This window comes from Astatotilapia calliptera, chromosome 19 (genome assembly GCF_900246225.1).
Source record: "Astatotilapia calliptera chromosome 19, fAstCal1.2, whole genome shotgun sequence".
NCBI lineage: Eukaryota > Metazoa > Chordata > Actinopteri > Cichliformes > Cichlidae > Astatotilapia > Astatotilapia calliptera.
In genome coordinates, this window is record NC_039320.1 from 16,095,575 (window position 1) to 16,111,414 (window position 15,840).

Genomic DNA, 15,840 nt, shown 5'->3' on the forward strand with positions numbered 1-15,840 from the left:
ATCAATGATGACCTAATATGAATTGGTTATTTTTTCAGAAATAACTGATGAGCATTGAAGAGTTTTACTTAAAGATAACAGCTGCAGATTTTAATTCCCATTACTCTTATTGCTAATTCTTTAAATACCCAGCAATATCCCAAACAGCAGGCCCATCATTTTCAGTGAACAGAAATTAAATCTAATTTCTAATAAACCTTCAATGAATGCTTTGAAATCATCTTTCTTCTCACAGTTCATATCAGTGAGTATTTAAAACTGTCTTCAAAACAAAAGGCAGCCCAAGTTTATTTATAACTTGAATTGCTTTATTAAACATACAGTATTGTGCATTTCTTCCAGCGATGAACAATATCTGAATAAATATAAGAAAACAAAAAATCCTGACACAGGATCTGAGAGATGCATCTTCATAAATGTTTACTGAAGGCTCATCTGGAATGCTCTCAGTGGAAGGATGACAGCCAAGATGCCATTCTTATGGAAGGGAAACAGGGAGAACCCGTGCACTTGGATTTCTTTGATTGCCATATGAAAGATGGAGCACATTACTTCAGAAACTACTTCACCAGCCTGGGAACATTCTGCAGCAGCATTTATTTTATACCGATGTGACAGTAATGTGTTTTTTTTAACTGGACAGCTAATTTATAAGCAGGTTTCCTACCTTCCCAGCAACGGCAGCTTTACAGTGGAAGCTATCATTCAGTGCTTATAGTGGGAGGAGGCATGTGTTGTTAACAAGATATTGCTACATTAATAACACAATAAAGGCAACTGCTGCACTGAACAGATGCTCCGTCTTCAGGGAACTGATCAAACACATTCCAGCGAGACGTACAAAAGACAAATGCATATTCATCACTTTTGTTGAGTCACGCAGAGGTTCTGATGAAGTGATTTGCTGCATGTATGTTGTATAATATTAAATGACGTCAAAGGCTTGACTGGCTCTAAATATATGCGTATGCATGGTCTGAGGTATGTGAGGGCCACACATTGTCACTGCACACTGTTTATGTATAAATACATGTTTATGTGTCAGAAAAAGCATACATATTGTTTTGTTTACTGCATATATTCAGGTGTTAGTGTATAATTTGGTTTCTTTTAGCTCCAATATGCCATTGAAGAGGTGGGTCCAAACATTGCTCTCCTTTGAATGCTCTTGAAAAAGTACATTAATGCAACAGTTCATCGTTTCACCTTCAATACCTGAATCACTAACAGAGATAAAAAGCCGCTTTTGTCAGTTGAAACTATTCAGCTCAGAGTTCAGTCATCCTGCTCGGAGTCTGCACTGCCATCGATAAGGGATGAAGTCTCCTTTGTGCGTTACTCTGAGTCTATTACCTCGTTTCTCCACAGACTCCCTTTGCAGCCCCAGAGGCATCCTGCCATCTGTGTAAAGAAGCGCACAGACTGAAGGATCTTTATGGTACACAGCTCAGCCTAGATAGCAATCTTTATGGTACAAAGTGGTGATATTGTGAAGATAAGACTAGAAGGGATACGTGTGCTTTTGTTCTTGACCTCTGGCATAAGAGAAATTGTGGTTTGATAACTTCTGGAAGAACGAAGGTACTGTAATTTAAAAAAAATGAATGGTTACACTGAATCCAAAATTGTGCAACACAGCAAAGCATCTTTATAAACCACCTTTAAAGTTCCTTTTGTTTTGAGCTAAATTTAAAGAGTCAGATTCAAACTTCCAGCTGTCCATGTACGATAGATTAGAATTCCTATTCATCGGAATAGGTGTCAAATATTTAGTTATAAAAACATTTCTGGCACACATATGCTCCTTAAACATAAAGGTTATAAAGGGGCGGACGTGGTTAGGAACAATATGCTATGACTGGCTCAAAAGCTCTGCAAAACAATGGCCAGGTGTCCAGCAACCCCCTGCATCGAACAGGAAACTCAGGCAAAACGGAGCACAACTAACACTGCAAAAAGCCCCCAGACCGTATCGCAATATGAGGATAGGCTGTGGCATTTAAATGGTTCTCCGCTGGTGCCAAGAAGCCTAAAATGTTCCAAGAAAATATCTTCCCACACTATTACACCATCTGAAGCACTGATTCAAGACAGGAAATGTACATGTTTTCATGTTGTTTAGACCAAATTCTGACCCAACTATCTGAATGTTGGGTCAGAAATCAAGACTCATTAGGCCAGATAATGGTTTTCCAAGCCTTCTATTGTAAAGCTTTGTTGAACTCATGTAATTGCAAAAGAGTTGCAGCAGAAGATCAGACCAGATGTGGTCATCTGCTTCAATGTGAGTTACAGTTGCCTTCCTATCAGCTTTAAGCAGTCTGGATGTTCACCTCTTTACCTGCATATTTTTTTCTATTTTTCTGATTATTATCTGTAAATCCCAGAAATGGTTGTATGCAGGAAAATCCCAGTAGATTAGCTGTTTCTGAAATACTCAGATCAGCCTGTCTGGAACCAACAACCACACCATATTCAGACTCATTTAAGTTACCTGTCTTCCCCATTCTGTTGCTCACTTTGAACTTCAGTAGGCTGTCTGGATCATAGCTACAGGAGTTGCTGTTAGATGATTGGCTGGTAAGATATTTGCTGTACCTCATAAAGCAGTCAGTGAGCGTAGTAGCACAGTGTGAGATGCAATCTGGGAGAGGGTGCACGGAGAAGCAAAACCAAATTTGTTCCCAGGTCCAGATGGTACACACCACTGAAGATATTTTGAGAGCAGCAAATCTGAATGCCTACAAGTCCCAGACAGACAAGCAGCTGGTGGCTTACCAACCAGACATCGTGGCGGTTCACATGAAACAGAAGAGAGCATGTTATACTGTAGATGGTTAAAAGTAACATCAGGAAGAAGGAAAGTGATTCAACTGAGTAAAGTATCAGTGGCAGAAGGAACAACTGGTAAGAGGTGTAGAGGATAAAGTCCAAAATAGTCTCAGTGGGGTTGGGTGTCAAAAGTGTGCAATTTAGTCCAATTCTGCTCATATTTCAAAAGCTATGCACAAGGAATAGTTTTTCTTAGGTGCCTGGCACACCTTGCACACAGTGAAAGCGGTGAAAAACTATCTGGTTATGTTTAGGCACCAAATTAATCAACTGAAAACATGCATACGCAGTGCAATTAAATGAAAATCCAAAGGGTTCTTTACGAGCATCCGCGTGAGCGTTAATGTTGCATCAAGAGCCACTAAAGCACACTTTGTGTGTATTTGTGAGATGCCAGCAGCTGTGTCAGAGCCGTTTCTTTCACGATGACAATCCGCTAAGTGTCACTGAATGGTTTGATGAGTATGAAAAAGCTGTGACTCATATGCTAAGCTCTTCACACTCGTCAAACATCGAATCACTTGAACACATATGGGAAATCCTGTACTTATGAGTTAGACCACTCTATATACTACCAACATCAGAATATGCAGCAGAATCGATGCCACGGTGCATGAAGCTGTTCAGGCAGCACGTGGTGCCCCAACAATAAGACACTTTATCCTTCGCTTTCTTTTATTTGTCAGCAGATATCAGGAAATTAATAATCACTGACACTTAATTGTTTTACTAACACACCGTCAACACCATTAATATCCCGAGATCACTCTACTTATCCCTAAACTTATTGAGCTGCTTGAGTGAATTTGAAAGGTATGCAAGTCACTCTTTTATGTAACCTTCAGTGACCATGGCGACCTTCACCAACCTTTTCCTTATGCAATAGTTTGTATATTTTACCATCTGCTATTAGGATTCTCTGCAGGAGAAAGGACACACTGGGTGACCAAAGCCCACCATCACCGTGCTTGACATCTCCGCACAATGCAGCACCTTCCCAAAGCTCAAATGAGCTCATGTTTATGGATTCAGAACCATCTGTGCCCTTCACAGTGACCTGATAAATGCATTTTCCTGATGCAGTATTTGTAAATTAAGCCTTCAGGGAAAGATTCATGAAGTAAACAGATATTTGAGATGTTTTTGTGCAATTATTAAAGTGTACTTTTAGTCCGACCTTTCCTTAAAGAAGAGGGAAGTGTTGGAGAGTGACTGAAGACTATTGTGATACTGAGCAGGACAGAAGAAGCAATGGCAGAGAAAGAAGGATATAGATTGCAACAAAGATAATCCACCTTAACAAATCAGATGCTTTGTGAATACAACTGAGTACAAAACAGGTTTCAAAACATGACCTGTGGGCATAGGGCAAAGTGATCACCTGAGAGATCAGATCGTAGTTCTGTCCAACCGACTTACTTTCATTTAGGCATATTACACCTTATTATGTCATATTCACAAGAAAGAATGGACTCAAATACAAGACTCAGAAGACTAATGCAAATTTTAGCTCTTTATTTACACGAGCAACTCAGGCACGTTTCAATCTGTTAAGTATTGCAAGAGATCGAGCTGGAGGACACTGGAGGATTGCATTTTCCTTGTAAACTTGCAGGTGGGGGAGGTAGGTGACAGTGACAGAGATAATTGGTAGACAGCTTCGTTTTTCATTTTTACTTAACTTGGAGGTTCTTGATCCATCCAAAACACACATATAGGAGAACTAAGTGAGCAGATGAGAGGGTAAAGTCAAGTTTCTGAAAACAATAAACTGGACCACTTGCAGGAACAGACCATGACTCCCACTACAAAGCTAACAACAATCTGGCAAAGAGGAGGTTTGAGCTGGCCGTTGAATCTCAGGATAACAAGTAGATGCAGACAGGTGTGCCGGATGGAACAGAAGGCAGGAGAAACCCTGCCAAAGGAAGGCGGGGGTAAAACCAGAGCCTGGTTCAACTCCCATCTGAGAAAGAAAAGAAAGTGAAAAGAGGAAGGGAAAAAGTAGAAAAAGAAAGTAAAGTAAAGAAAAACATATTATATGTCTTAGTTTGGAAGAAAGGTTGAACTAAAAATGTTTGTGGAGATTTTTACATTTTGCTTTGACAGCAGAGTCATGCATTTTATGTTTGACCTCACTCACTTCAAGAAAAACACAAAACAAACAAGTAATATTTGATCAGTAAAAGTGGATTTTTTAAGTGACTCTGTGAAAAGAGGAATTTTGAGGTACTCTTTTAAAGTTTTGAATGCTGTGTTTGCTTTTGTTTGCCATAAATGAGACAACAGGAATGTTATAATGATGTGTTTCTTAGCTGCTGGTTTGGTTTGGCTCTTGGCCGGTCTGTGCCATGCTCTCGGTATAAATACACAGGTTGGAGCAGCTGTAACTGAAGCTGAAATGCTGGGTTTTTTCCCCCTCTGTATTTCTGCACACAGTCATCCTGTGAGAGAGGCCGAGGTTGATGCTACTGTGAATTTCCACAAAAACAACCAATTGAGAGTGCACTGCATCACTAATGAAGAGCAATTTCACTACATGCGTGGGCTGTCTGAAGAGACATGTGGGGCCTCCACGTGCACCATCACTTTGCACCTCTCCCGTGCAAACTGTCCGGGCTCCACAGGGAATTTGTGCTGCAATTAATAGCGTAATGATTTTTTAAGAAATCTAAGTGGGTTGGAGGTTTGCTTCTAAACCCAGCTCTCCTGTTGCACGGGGACTCACATGATGTTCTCCTAACCCAAAGAAACCAGAGGAACTGAGCACAGAAAGGACAATATTGATCTCTTCCCTGACAGTCAAATCAAGAGAAAAATGAAAAATGTCATGGGGTAAGGAATACAAAAGTAAATAATAAAGCTGAGTAGTTCAGAGAGATGCTGGACCTGCTGGACCTCTTTCCTCCTCGACTAAAAGCTCTCATTAAGACAGAAGGGTCAACAAAATAATACTTGTGGTGTCTTCGGTTGTCCTTTCCTTTGTTTCAGCACCCCCAACAACAACATAGACGAAATGTGCCTCACTGGCCACAATCCATACATTTACTCCATCTCCCAACCCCCACCAAGGATCCAGCAGGGACCCCTCTAATGGCACCAGCTCTCATTACTGCAGGCTATATAGCTTTCTCGAGGACTCCTTTGTTTACCTCTGATTCAGTAAAAACAGATGAGGGTTCTACTTTCACATTATATGCTTGCAAAAATCAGAGATGGCCAAAATATATTGCGACCCAGTTAAAGTTTGATGGAGAATGAAAAAACATGGGAACTCCGCTGAGAGTGATTCATGAATATTGGTCAAAGGTTTTATTGCAGTTACTTGTATAATCAATGGAGATTTTGTTTGAATACAGCAGAACTAATTCATGGATGAAAGACGTTCTGGTAAAAGAGAGAAACGGACAGAAGCTGTGAAAGTGGTTCACTTGATGTTGACCTGCAGCTATTGTGTGAAGAATTTGCATTGTATCTCTCCATTGTCTACTGCCCATTAGACCCAAAAGCAAACAAAATATTAGGCCAACCCTCACAGAAAACACTGGTTTTGTAGGGTTTATGGGTGATGTCATGCTACATATACCTATATACTTGAACTTGTTCTCATAGTAACAAGAACATGGGGGAGAAGCTTGTAGCAAGCAGCAAAATCTAAGAGTCCTATGGAAAAAAAATAGCTAATGCAAGAGGCCAGCCACTTAATAGAAGCTCCAGAAACTCCCATGGTTCATCCTGACAGACACATCCTATTATAAAATACATTTTTGTTAGATGTAGCCTGTGTCCCACTGATATGCACAAGTTAAAGATTTAATGTGCAAATATTTTACAAAATAAAATCACAGTGGCACCAACAATAGTGATCAGAAAGAGCAGGTTTATGTATTGATAAGATGAATGATAAAAATCCTGTGAAGCCCCATTCACCTGCACTGTAACTTGGCCAGGTTTGACTGTTCTGATCACCCCCCCCCCCCCCCCCCCTTTATTTTTAAATGTGCCTTAATGTGATATTTCTTACTGCTAAACTTCACCACAGCAAAAAGATAGACCTGGTTACCTTTGATTAACATATTCCCAACTATTGTCTTGTACTTTTTCTTATTCGTGTGTTGAAAAAGTGTTCAAATAAAAAAAAAATATATATAAAAACACAAACTAATACAGATAATACACTGTGTAACTTTTTTTTCTCTCAGTCTAGCCACTTTTTCCTCGTTTCTTTGTTTCCTTCTATTGTTCTTTGATTTACAGCTATCCACATCCCTGTAAGTGTCCCCCCCCTCCCCCCCACTGACAGCTGACCTCCCACAGGCACAATAGATGCGGACTGGAGAGATTGGTGTGGTGACCATTGATCCATTGGGACTCTCGCCGATGCCTCCATCATCTCAGTAACAGCAACACTCCTGGAAAATGGGGGGGGGGGGGGTGTGTGTGTGTCATGATTGACTCTTTCTGCGAGAAACATAAATCATTTTGTTTATTGACACAAACATCAGCTGTATATTCAGTGCTTGTTTATTAAGTGGCATGCCATTTTCTTAATGCTTTTAAACCTGTTTTAATGTATTCTTCTCTGCACCACACAGTTCAGTTTTTTCAAAATCCATTAAAGCAGTATTATTCTTCAATATGAAAAATAATACCATTGCCTCCACACAGTTGCTATTGTGCTAAACAGATCGAGTACAGAGTGCTATTCCCAGCCTTTGGGGGGCAGTGTGTTCAAAAATAGCAGCTGTAAATGGGCCAGAGGCAGCTGCAAGAAAACTCCTTCTTAATAGACTACAAATGACAACTCATCAGTATCAAAATAGTTCTCACACAGTCGCTCTTCTCTCATACTGTACTGAAAGAAAACACTAAAAACAAAAACGTACTGACCGGGGCACAGAGACAGTGTCCCGCGAGGGTCCAGTTTAGCCCACTGAAGTCATTAATTACTCCATTTTTAAAGTAATATGCGTTGCTATTTCTAGTGCAATGCCAGTGTTAAATAATGAATGGAAATGCAATATTTTTTTGAAATCTCAACAAACTATTTGAAATCATGCTGGTTGAAAAAGACAAGTTTTTATTATGTAGTTACGAAAACATGTGAACTGGACGTCTGTCTTTTCATTGTGCTTTTACGTGGTACATGCATGTGACGACAGTAGACTCATTAAACATAGAAAACCTCTGACATGTTGATGAAATTATCGTTATTTTTGTAAATGGTGATTCATTAAATAAGAAAAGATGATTTTTAGAATGTACTTCTGTAAATTTATTAACCTTCGTGTAGAGTTATGTTAAAAAGAATCAAGCCTGTAGAGTCTTAGATGTAGCTCTTGGGTTTTTTGCATTTTTTCTGAGCATTGGTTTTGAGCAATGTTTTGAATTTGATAAAACTGTAAATACAGTTGGCTTTGTCTCAGCGGAGAACGATTGCAACAGATTGCAACAGAAAAAGAAAAAAACATTTTGACAGACTGCAACAGCCTCATGTTAACTTTGGCCAAACCAGAGCTGGAGATTGTTGTTGTATCATTTGAGGATTGTGAATTTGTCCTGGGTAAACCACACTGGTGAAGCTGCATGGAAAATTGAATGACCCTACTTTAACTTGTAAGATGTGTCCCAATTCTTTGCTATTGAGGATAAGATCAAACCAACATTGGCCCAGATGAGTTCAGTCAAACGATGATTTTATTAAACACACGCGTGGGAAGATGTATACTGTAACAACATCAGCATAGATCTTCGCTAAAAAGCACAAAATGGTTTTAATATGTCAGGGTTCAGCCCCTTCTTGTGTCAGCAAAGAATATTGTCACGGCTGCGGAGGCGAGCCGTGTGGAGTTGGAAAAAGGACCCAAGAGCAAGCAGTGTATGAAAAGATTAGTGGAGTTTATTTACAAGGTGTCAGTGGCAGCAGGGCTGGACTGGGACAAAAAATGGGCCCGGGCATTTTGACTAGAGACCGGCCCACCAGGTATTATAGGAAAATCCATAAAGCCTTTGAATGAAAACAAAAAACGCTGTTGTGACAATGATGTACACTGTCTTGTTGGTATATGTATGATTTCTATATGTTGTACATCAGATAAAAACTTTGGTTGTAAGATTCAGATAATTATTTAATAAAAGCTAGACATTTTAAATGAGAATAAGAAAGAAAAGTAATTTCTTTGTGCCCCCCTTTCCCTGTTAATGCTCTACCTGACCCCCTGGCAAAACTTTGCTAGACCCGCCCCTGCACAGTTCACAGTTACCAGCTGTCAGCTACTTAAAAAAGGATCCTGGTGTTATTTGTCTCTCAGAAACAGTTCATAACTTCCCTTCAACTCGTTCATGTCACCTAAAAGTTAAACCTGTTTCTCCATCACCTGTTCAGCTCTGATGATCCCGTAAGGACATCTCCTGGTTTCATCTTCATGTTTCCTTCTCGCCAGATAACCAAACCGATATCATGACCAGCAGCTTTTACAGCTCCAGCAAACATCAACTGATGCTAGAAATTGATATTAAATAAATTCTAACAACAGCTGATCAAGCTTAAACGTGCTGCTGTTGTTTAGCGCGACATCCGCTGGTTTCCTCTTTCTGGCGCGAAGTGGGCGACAAACAAGAGAGAAAAGCCGATCAGCTGATCATTGATCAGTTTCACGATTGAATGAGAGAAGAAGAGGCAGCTGCAGCATAAAGAGAATAAATCCAGCTTTGTGTCTTTTTTCATTGTAGCTGAAGTCTGGGACAAACTGTGTTCCTTTTCACCTAAATACAAAACGTGTATTATTTTCTCTGAATACAGGACGATTCGGTTTTTACGGCGTGGTTGGCAACTCTACTAACTAACCTTATGAATAAAATAAAGTTCACTATCAGTATAGCACCCACCCAGCTGTATAGAAACTCCGTCAAGCTAGTACGCAGTACAAGTTATTGTAACTGACAAAAACTCAGCACAATGAAAATAAACTACACCTAAACTTGGTTTATATCTGACCCAGATAGACTGCAGGTCATAACTTCTTACCTGAAGTTCAGTTCACCTGACACTTTTTTTTAAACAGACTAAAACACATGGTGGGCCTCTCTGGTGCTGTACACAACTGGTTCACTTCCTATCTCTCTGACAGATCTTTTATGGTGAGTATGGATACATGCTCCTCTAAGATCCATAAAATGACATGTGGTGTGCCTCAAGGGTCGGTTCTAGGCCCTGTACTTTTTAATTTGTATATGTTGCCTCTCGGCAGTGTCATCAGGAGGCATGGAGTGAACTTCCACAGTTACGCTGATGACACGCAGCTGTACATCTCCGTGTCTCCTGATGACACCAGACCAATGGATGCCCTTTTTAACTGTATCTTGGATATAAGATCTTGGATGGCAGAAAACTTTTTACAGCTTAACCAGGACAAAACTGAAGTTTTAATTGTCGGTCCTGAGGCTCAGAGAGAGAAACTCTTGTCTAAATTAGAGGCATTTTCACTATGTCCTTCGCTACAAGTGAAAAACCTGGGTGTTATTTTTGACTCTGAGCTTGGTTTTATCCCACATGTTAAACATGTAACCAAAATTGGATTTTATCATCTAAAAAATATAGCCAGAGTCCGCCCTATTCTCTCTCGGGCCAACACGGAGATGCTGATGCATGCTTTTATTACCAGTCGCATTGATTACTGTAATGCCCTGCTCTCTGGTCTTCCTAAGAAGAATATTTCAACTTTACAACTCTTGCAAAACTCGGCAGCTCGTGTGCTGACGAAGACCAGAGGGCGGGCCCACATTACACCGGTTTTAGAATCGCTGCACTGGCTCCCCGTGTGTTTCAGGATCGATTTTAAAGTTCTTTTATTGGTTTTTAAATGTCTTAATGGTCTTGGGCCTTCTTATCTCTCAGATCTGCTTTTACCATACGAACCCTCGCGGACCCTGAGGTCCTCTGGTACTGGCCTTTTGATTGTCCCTAAAGTCAGGACACATACTCACGGAGAGGCAGCTTTTCAGTGGTATGGTCCTCGTCTGTGGAACAGCCTGCCGGAGGAGCTCAGGGCCGCAGAGAACGTACATGTTTTTAAGAACAGGCTCAAGACCCACCTTTTTAATTTAGCTTTTACTTAGCGTTTATTTATTTTTTATGCTTATTTATTCTATCCTGTTATTCTATTATTAATTTAGGATTTACCTAATATTTCTTGATTTTATTCTTATTCATTTTTAAATCTTCTTACTCTATTTATATTTATATTTATATTGTATCCTGTTCTTATTTATTTTATCATTTTACCCTGTATACATCGTATTGCGTCATATCTCCAGTGTTTCCTCGGAGGGCGCTCTCTGCACCGGGGCTGTTTTTGACCGTGGCTGCTGGGTCTCTGGGGTCCTCTCAGCCTGGTTGGGGGGCTCCTTTGCCTCCCTCCGGCTGTGTGCCCAGCCCGGAGGCTGCGGTCTGTGACCGGCTCCCGGTGCAGACGGCTCTCTGTTATAATGTTTCCTCACTTGGCTCATGCGAGCCCAGCCCAATTTTTACTCTTTAAGTGTGCGCGTGTGTGTGTGTGTGTGGGTGGGGGTGGGGGGATATATGTGTATTGAGAGTGTGGGGAGTGAGTTGGAGGGTGGGGTGGGCTGCTTTTAACTATGTAAAGCACTTTGTGCTACATTTTTTCTGTATGAAAAGTGCTTTATAAATAAAGATTGATTGATTGATTGATTGATTGATTGACACTCCGACCGGCGGCCACCTCGGGTCTCTCCTCCTCCTGCTTCCCCTTTCCCTCATCCACCTGTCGGCCTCTTGTGGCAGCTCTGCCACAGCCACCGCCAAACAACTGAGTTATGTTTACACATCTGCCAGCATCTGGCCAATCCACCATCTGTCATTGTTTATACTGTTATAAAAAAAAAATAACTTAAAAAAAATCATCGGCCCATAAAAACAAAAAATCACCATCGGCCCACAGGGCAAATGCCCGGTATGCCCGATGGCCAGTCCAGCTATGAGTGGCAGGAACAGAAAACGAATAATGAGACAAACTAACAGAAACCTAAACTGGGAAAACTAAAGAGCAACTAGAAATCCACAGGACACGGGGTGAAAGGCAGAGAGACGCAGACTGACGGAGGATACAAAAACGCAGAGAGACACAGATGAATGCAGAAAAGCGCGGACTTACATGGAGTAATACAGACAAACCGGCAACAGGCAGGAGAACACACAGGGCTTAAATACACACACCAGTAATCAGGGGATAAGAGACAGGAGGGCAACACAGCTGGGAGAAATCAGAGCTGACGGGACAGGGGAAATGTAAACTGAACACACTCACATCAGACATGAACCTTCAGAATAAAACAGGAAATTAACAGACAGAGAACCAGACAGGACACTGAACTTGACAGGCAGACTCATGAGCAGACACAATAACACCGTGGACAGACAGAGGGAACACAGAGAAGTGGGAGCAGGCAGGCAAAGAACAGAAACCTAACAAATGGCAAAAATCACAACAGAATACACACTCTGAATGAACAAAAGCATAAAGAAACACAAAACACTGAGTCCTCAGACTCAGGACCATGACAAATATAATATGCATCAGTTACAGTTAATGATTGATTAACAGTTAATGACAGTTAGACAAGTTCCCATTATCAGCAACATTTTTACCATACATGGCTGTTTGTTTCAACCGTCTCCCCCTCCAGATGATTCCTGTTGACTTGCTCATTTCATGCTTGCATCACCTCTTGCATCATCTTTTGCTATGCAGGCACAAATGCAGTTACCAGAAAATGTATCTCTCACCTCTGACCTAGAACTTCATCTACAGTTAGTTGTGTCTGTAAGCGTGCTTGCCCTAGCCTTCTTGCACTCTGGTCACCTTACACAATAGATCACCTGGACATTCACGCCAGACGAAGCTTATGACCTTCAAAAGGACTGAGCGCCAACTCTTTATGAGCGCATTTGCAAAGTGTGTATAAAAATAGCTACAACTACGCACTTGATAAAAGTTTAATTAGGTGGCACTAATGCAAGCCATGTTAGCAATGATATATTTTCTTTTAATTCCACAGATGTCGTAATGGTGCCAAGACTGGGGTTGTTCTTTTAGACTATTCTTTTTCTCCATAAACCCTAGAAGTGATTGTGTGGGAAAATCCCAGTAGATCATCAGTTTCTGAAATATCCAGACCAGCATGTGTGGCACCAACACACTCAAAGGCAGTCAGTTGTCTTTCCTCTCCACTCTGATGCTTGGTTTAAACTTAGGTAGTATGACCTTGTCTACTTTCCTTTGTTCGCTGGGTTACTGCCATGTGAAATGTGTTCATATAAAAAAGTTAACGCATTTTGATTCATTTAAAAAGACAACACATAAATTAATAACTGTACTTGTTTGAATGCATCTTTAAGACTGCTTTTGCTGTTCATTTTTGGTATTATGAAGGATCATTATGTTAAAGGTCATTGCTTTGATGGAAATTCCCAAGTTTGGCTCAAGGACCTCCCCTTTATTTACATTTGCAAATGTCCAAAAAGATCATCAGAAGCTCATGAGACAGCTGCCCAAAGCGTGGGAATCTTCTTAACCCATTTTCTACTAAGAACTTGTTAATGAACATTGAATTAACGGCCTTATAGCACAACCACGTTAAGGCCACAGCTGTTATAGCTCACTTTAGATTATTTCCATTACACAAACCCTTCTCTGTGGATTGCGCTATACTGTTATGTTATATATTGCATGCTCTATATTTGGTCTTTGACTGCTTTCAGAAATGGGAAGCACTGCAAGCCTGTTAGTATTGCAGAATCTTTTAATATAATCCCGCAATTAATTTGGAAGCTGGCTTGCTCTGTTGAAAGGGTTAAAATTGAAAACTGAAAGTTCCATGGAGACAAACAACTGTGTAATTGTCCTAAACAAAGCCAACACAAAGTGGCTGAAATGAATTCAGGGGGGATTTTGCATGCAGAGGAAGTGCTCTCAATCCCTGCACCCACCTCAAACTGCATCTTTCAGGAGACGTCTTCAGTGACAGGTGAATTACTTTAAATACATGCCAAGCGTTATGCACAATGCATTTGGCATCGTGACGCGATGTAACATATAATAAGAAGTATGGCGATGGAAATGTTTTACGTCACGTCTTGAAGAGGCATCCGTTTCAAAAGATGTGTCTATTTTTATTTAGGAAGAGGATCTACTCGTGTACTTTGCTCTAGGCAGGAAGCCTGTTACATAAATACATTTTATACGTGTTTCCATGAGTGTGTGTCTGTGTGGGTGTCCGTCGGTGAATGATACGCCATTGTGCGCCTCCCACCGCTTGCTTCGTTTCCTCGCGCTTGCCTGCCCTGTCCACCCACTGCTTCCGACAACCCAGCCTCCCTCTCAGACGCCAGTAGAGGCCTGCAAGAGCATCATCTGTCACTGAGTCATGAATGACTGTACTTACAAGGGTACCGAGCTTTTTCAGAAACAAGGAAAGCCAACTTATATAACTGCCTCTTTCTGTTTATGGATAAACATGAAAAAAGCCTGGTGGTATATTAGCAGCACAGGCCTGAATGAGTATAAATAATATAATGTTGGCCTTCTTTAACAGAATTTGAGTTAGTCACACCAGATTACAATTAATTTCAGTAGAACACAGTAAAGTGGATCTGCTTATTAAATATTGAAACAGTTTATTAAATAAATTAGATGAAATAAAACAGTATGGAGAAGAGAGATTTGGGGCAGTTTGAAATACAGAAAGTCCCACTAGGCCAAATTGAGTTACAGTTAATAATGCTGTAGATAGATCTTCTATTGGTTCAGCTGGGTGGAGAACCAGTAATCACAAAGGCTTTGTGTTATTTTCACAATCATCAAACTATTGTGGGACCACTGGGGTCTTTGGATTCAGAGGGAGTACTGTTTGTCAGAGACCATTTTTTATCAGTGATCAGGATTCATGTGCAGGATGTTAACCAGTACAGTTTATTTTTACAAAATCTGATCAGGAGTCCAGCTTTCTGTTATTCTTCTGGTTTGAAGTCAGTCATCACCATGATGTGGATGTGAGAGAAAACGGAGAAAGTTTTGAATCTCAGGTTATTGCTGCAGGTGGTGAAATTATTATTATTATTTTTTATCACAAATATTGTGAAGGTTTATTTTCTTCTTGTTTTAAAAACACGAGTTGGTTTGAGTTGCTGTCTTTTTCTTATTCTGACCTCAGTGATTTCATAGTTATTTTGTCTGCATCGGTTCGCCCCTGTTTCTGGCTTTAGCTTCCCATTTCCATCTTGTTTTTTTATTGCCTGTTTACATCTTGTTTGAACTTTTCTTGGATTCATCTTGGCACCGAAATGAGCACTCCTGTAACTGACTGACAGCAGACCACCTCCCAGTTCCCAACTCGTCTGCTAACTATGTGATGTTGTCCTATCACACTTTGGACGTGTGAAAATAGCGGTGACAGTTTAAGGCCATTCACACCGGGCTACAGGCCGGTTCGTGTCCTTCTGTTAACCACTGGTTCTGAGGGAAAAAAGGTGGTGAAAAATTCTTCCGGATTGCTTTGGTCTCCAGCAAATTGACATGGTTTACATGGAAGTTTACATGGAAGATGCCAACTACTCTCAAAGTGGTGATGAAACTGTGAAAAGTTTGACACAAACCGGAAACCGAGATCCTTTGCCTTTGAGTGCATTGGTTGTCTTTTAATACCACTTGGCTAGTAGTTGCAAGTGTTTTAAAATCACATCTTCAATGCAAACTACTGTTTAGGCAACTGTGGCAATCTGTTTACAATCACAAGGAGGTTTTTAGTGCAGCACTCTTTTTGCCACACACTCCATTTAGTAATAGGCAGCAACTTCCGGGACCCACTCACCAACCAGTTGGTGACTAATGACTGGTGGTTGTATCACCAGTTATATGGTTCACAGCTCACCAACAATGTGTGCATGATGCCGTGCACAAACTCTGCACAGCTGAGAATCGCCTTTTCCTG